Source organism: Ctenopharyngodon idella, chromosome 19 (genome assembly GCF_019924925.1).
Source record: "Ctenopharyngodon idella isolate HZGC_01 chromosome 19, HZGC01, whole genome shotgun sequence".
Classification (NCBI taxonomy): Eukaryota; Metazoa; Chordata; class Actinopteri; order Cypriniformes; family Xenocyprididae; genus Ctenopharyngodon; species Ctenopharyngodon idella.
This window is the reverse complement of record NC_067238.1, coordinates 23,145,238-23,151,686: the sequence shown is the minus strand read 5'-3', so window position 1 is coordinate 23,151,686 and position 6,449 is coordinate 23,145,238.

The following is a 6,449-nucleotide window of genomic DNA, read 5'->3' as shown; positions in this document are numbered from 1 at the left end:
AATGGGATAATCTTTCACAGGTGAGAATGCGTTAGTGTTTTTATAGGCTATGTATTCTATATATTACAGGTATGGTACTTTTAGATGTCGTGTTAGCTGACTCCTTCGTCTTATTGTATTGTGCTAGTTTAGCAAAATCAGCTGCTGAATTCTATTGCAGATATAAATATTCACACATGTGTTTTTCTAGTTTATAGGGAGACGATAACGGTATCATTTTCAAAAACTTGTAAATGGCTCCTAAATTAAACCATATGTTTCTTAGGAGGCATTCACATGACACCGTTTTCAACTAAAAACAGAAAACTTTGTTTGCGTTTTGGCCACTTATTTACACAGCAACAGCGTTTAGAGGGCCTGAAAACGCAAACCTTTAAAAACGGGTTTCAAAGTGCGCATTTTTGAAAGCGATACTGTTATCGTCTAAACTACAAAAACGAGAATTTGTGAAAAAGGTGACAGCATGCGTATTACATGTTCAGTCTATAGGCGTGTACATTTGTTCTCAGGACAGAGAAATTAAAACAGAAATAGACAAGTTGCAGAAACACTCTCTGCAAGTCAAAACTTGAGATTTATTAAATAAATAAATCACACCTAGCAACCTGTGTATTTAAAGCAAGATTTTTTTAATAATTCAAAATAATAACAAAGACCAACAAAAAAACAAAAAGGAGAAATGCATATTTTATGTATTACTTTTTAAATAAAAATTATGCATTACTCCCTGACAGACACAACTGCATGACTGATTCCATAACATTATATCTGCAGACACATAAAAATCCTTATTTGAAAAATATGTGCATTTAAATTTTCCAAGGTTAAACTATAAGTTTCAACAGTGTCTACTCTTCTTACAGTATGTCAGTTCATGTACCTGCCTGGGCTCCTCACATATAGGCTAATATTACCTTTCAGAATCAACATTTTGCCCACTTGAAATTCTCACTCGGACGTGAACTGCAAATAAATAAACACACCCACTGCAGGTTTAACAGTCCACGTACACATACTATTAAATAATCTCTGCAGATAGTCTCAAAGTCCAATAAAACTGTCTATGTGGCTGTGGGTCAGAAATACAAGATGTTGGATCCTGATGGTTCGTTTACTCTACATAATAACATGACCTCAGACTGTCTGAGATGGACAATGTACTCTGTCTGAGATAGCCATGTTGGTGAGGGACACGTCATGTTTTAGAGACCTTTTCTATGTGCACCACTATAAAGAATGATATTTGCTAAGATAAAAATCTACTAATAATTTGTAGAATATGTCGGAATAAGAGATTAAAAGCAAGTAACTTATTGTATGACTGCAGAACACTAAATTAAAAAGCTTATGATGCATGCAGTGCAACTAACATTAACAAATATATTCAGCAGTTTACTTCTCATTATTAGGATACAACTATTTAAAACTTTCTTTTTTAGGAGTTCACTATTTTAACCCACTGGTGTGCTCTTACACAACGCATACATGATTAAAACCGTTGGGTTTGAAATGTGATATCAAAGCACGCACACACACACACACACACACACACATATATATATATATATATATATATATATATATATATATGTGATATAATATAATATGCAATGGGAAAGGGAGAAGAATGGGTTTGGAAAAAGTTGGATTCGAACTTAGGTCGACCAATTTAAAAGCTAGCGTCACCTTCCTTACTCTCCATGACACTGATCCTGTTACTAGTTGGATTTCTTTTGTAATTTTGTCTGGCGCAATCAGATAATGGTGGGCAGAGTTAGTGTAAATAGCCTTCGGCAACAAGGTGGGATATTTGCACTTGGTGTAAATAGCCACTCCTTAAACTACATACCAATCATCACAAAAAAATAAAATAAAATAATAATATATTTCATAAACAAACAAAATAAATAAATGTACATGAGTAATGAGGATGAACTATATTCCTTTCAAAACAACAGTATGTCACAGTTACATATCATGTGGGGTCATAAGGTAAGCCAGTCATTTCTCTCGCTGTTTTAGGAGCAGCTACATTGCACCCCTATTAGGATTTATGATGCTCAGTGTGAGCATTACTCAATGTCCCATGGACAGCTTCCTGTCTATTTTAACTCTGCAGTGTTCAGACATGCCATTGACATTCATAGCAGCTCTTTGCGTCCGTCATGAATTTTCCATCCTGACCCTGTGAGTGTTTAAAGGTGTCAGAGACAGGACCAGATGCTGACTTGCATGTAAGTTTGTTGTTATTTTCACACCGGGCACTTGAGTCTGCCATTAACAAACTGTTGGGGAGAGAGGATCAAGAGCACACAAAGTACAATAAGGCTTTATCATAACAATGTGATATCATTGAGTTACTTGGACCATCATTGGTGGGGTGACTTTTGTTTCATTCATAACTTCCTATTTAGTAAATTCCTCCATCAAAACAGGGAAGCAACTGCAGAAACAAACTGTTCCAGCACAGCTGAGATGAATAATCTAGCTGAAGTATACATATTGTGAGCTAATATCCTCCCTAGCTGCAAACCTCTCACTTCTCAGTAGCCTTACTCAAACTTTCTATTATGTAACACTCTTTTATTTAATTACCTTCATTACCTTTTAGCACTAACGCCCATTTAAGTGTTTACATTTTACTGTGCGTTTAACTCCACCTTCTGACATGTGCCACGCTGTCTTTGATAATCAACATTCTAGGATCAACAAAAATGTTGATCCAGGAACATGTCGTACTTGGTGAAATCACATTCACCTTCTAGGTCATACTGTATGTTAATGACTGTGTGGAAGAATGACCTGTATAACCTGTCTGTCAGATACCTGTCTGATATGTGTTTGGGTATAGTTTTAATAAACTCAAAATAATGTCCGGTCAATTCATGTGAAGCATCCATACAATCAATTCCCGATGGATTAAGTCAAGTGTCGTATACAGTGCTGGAAGTAACTGATTACATGTAATCTGGATTACGTAATCAGATTCCAAAGATTATAGGCTGTGTGTAATGAGATTATATTACATTTAACAATATTCATGATCAGACTAGTTACATTTTTATTGATTACATGATTACTTGATATTCACAAAATGGCAGTAAATTATTCATAATTTATTGATTCTCACAAATTCTTACTCTTTTAAATTGTCCTTTCTACAGCCTATTGCTTATTTGTTCAGAGAGTCTTCTAGTTTTGTGGAATTGCCAACGTTGCAACACTATATCACGACCAATTCGTACGTATTTTACGAGGTGGCTAAAGTCGTACGAATTCATATGATTTGTCTAAAGACAATAGGGGTTAGGGGTTCGTACGAGTGAGGTTGTGAATTCGTACGATGTAGCCACCTCGTAAAATACATAGCTATGAATTGCCGTGAGAAAACATTTTTTTGTGCCTTTTTGTGTTTTATTTTGATTATTTTTATTTCAAAATTTCACATTTTTATGGCTTAATTAATTATTACCTTTTCATTAATTTACGAACTCCCTGCAGCTCCTTCACAAACCCCATTGGGAAACCCTGACATAATGTAATGATTAATACACTTCAATTTTTTAATGATAAATTTTCATATTTTTTTCCTCTGTGTTGTTATATCACTATAGTACAGTCGTATCCTGTTCAAATCTATGTGATAAATTAAGGCTAAAAGTAAGGTCAAAAGTAATCTAAAAGTAATTAAAAAGTCAGATTATATTGCCTAAAATGGGTAATGTAATGGATTTCGTTACTAACTACAATTTTCAACATGTATCATTGTATTCATTAACAGACTACAATTTGTAAGTAACCTACCCAGCGATGTATATACAGGTGCTGGTCATATAATTAGAATATCATCAAAAAGTTCATTTTTTTATTATAAATTATTTTTAAAAATGAAACTTTCATATATTCTAGATTCCCTACATGTAAAGTAAAACATTTCAAAAGTTTTTTTTTTTTAATTTTGATGATTAGAGCGTACAGCTCATGAAAGTCCAAAATCCAGTATTTCAAAATATTAGAATATTTCCTAAAATCAATCAAAAAATGGATTTGCAAAACAGAAAAGTTAAAGTTCTTTAAAGTATGTTCTTTTGTGCACTCAATACTTGATCGGCAGGACGTATTACAGCAAATGACTTGCTCCTAGCACAAATTACTGCATCAGTGAAGTGTGGCATGGAAGTGATCAGCCTGTGGCACTGCTGAGGCACTATTGAGCCTTCAGATCATCTGTATATTGTTGGATCGACTGTTTCTCATCTTTCTCTTGAAAATATCCCATAGATTCAGGTCAGGCATATTGGCTGGCCAATAAAGCACAGTAATATCATGGTCAGCAAACCACTTGGAAGTGGTTTTTGCACTGTGGGCAGGTGCTAAAGTCCTGCTGGAAAAGGAAATCAGCATCTCTATAAAGCTTGTCAGCAGATGGAAGCATAAAGTGCTTCAAAATCTCCTGGAAGATGGCTGCATTGACTTTGCACTTGATAAAACACAATGGACCAACACCAGCAGACGTCACGCCCCCCCCCAAATCATTATTGACTTCAGAAACTTCATACTAGACTTCAAGCAGCTTGGATTCTGTGCCTCTCCAGTCTTCCTTCAGACTCTGGGACCATGATTTCAACATGAAATGCAAAATTTACTTTTATCTGAAAAGAGGACTTTCGACCACTGTTCACTGTCCAGTTCTTTTTCTCCTTAGCCCAGGTAAGATGCTTCTGACATTGTCTCTGGTTCAGAAGTGGCTTGGTAGTCCTTTTCCTGAAGATGTCTGAGTGTGGTGACTCTTGATGCGCTGACTCCGGCTTCATTCTACTCATTGTGAAGCTCTCCCAAGTGTTTGAATCGGCTTTACTTGACAGTATTGTCAAGCTTGCGGTCATCCCTGTTGCTTGTGCACCTTTGCCTACCCAATTTCTTCCTTCCAGTCAACTTTGCATTTAATATGCTTTGATATTTCACTCTGTAAACAGCCACCCCATTCAGTAATGACCTTCTGTGACTTACTCTCTTTGTGGAGGGTGTCAATGATTGTCTCCTGGACCATTGCCAAGTCAGCAGTCTTCCCCATTAGTGTGGTTTCAAAAAACAAAAGATACCCGGATTTTATACTGTAGGGATGGTCATTTAATGAAACTCAAATGTAAATATTCTAATATTTTGAGATACTGGATTTTGGACTTTCATTAGCTGTACGCTCTAATCAACAAATTTACAAAAAAAAAACTTTTGAAATGTTTTACTTTACATGTAGGGAATCTAGAATATATGAAAGTTTCATTTTTTAAAATAATTTACAATAAAAAAATGAACTTTTTCACGATATTCTAATTATATGACCAGCACCTGTATATATATCTATAGAAGAACATGAACTAGTAGTACCGATATGAGTGAGAAATGAGATGATTCGCATTCAGTGAGATTTTTCTGCCATCTTGTGGTCATACAGCGGTCACTGTAATATGGAGTTAATTTTCTGTTCCAGGTTTGTGGTAAGTTAACAAGGACATATTTTATAAAAGTATAAAGTAAAAGTAAGATTAGAAAAGGAAAAAAAAGATTAGAAAACTTTATTAATCCCGTGAGGGGAAACTCATTATTTATATACATGGTTTATCACCATTGCACATTACAAGCAACACAAATAGACAATTGCACATTAAAAACACCAAAACAGTTAATCCATGCAAAAAATGACACAACTTCGTTAAAAAACCTAACTGCAGTGGGAATAAAAGACCTTCTGAATTACCCTGAGGCATCACTAATATTTCACTAAATTAACTTTTAAGACCACTAAAAATACCATATAGTGGATGACTTTCAGAAGACAGGATCGTTTTTAATTTTGCCCTTGTTCTCCTTTCCACAGTAACCTCAAGAGAATCAGGAATAACACCAATAACCGAACCAGCCTTTCTAATCAATTTATTAATCCTATTTTTATCATCTACAGTGATACTACATCCCCAGCAAAGCACTGCATAAAGCAAAACACTGTCCAGGACTCCCTGATAGAAGACATAATGAAGCTTCCTACCAATGCCAATGGAACTCAACTTTCTCAAAAAGAATAATCTTGTGCCTTCTTAAAAACAGCCTTACTGTTCTTTTTCCAATTTAGTTTACTGTCCAAATGGACACCAAGATATTTGTAAGACTGAACAATCTCTATTTTCTGACCTTTAATTGTCAGTGGTAGTATCTCTTCATTATTTCTTCTGAAATCAATGATCAACTCCTTGGTCTCCTTCACATTCAATTTTAGGAAATTTTTGTCACACCATGTAACAAATAACTCAACCTCTCTTCTATAGTCCACATGATTACTTTTATTTATTAGACCCACAAGGGCAGTATCGTCAGAAAGTCTGAGTGTGCCTATAGTCCGAGGTATACAGTGCAAATAGAAAAGGTGATAAAACTGCCATTTTGGTCAATAT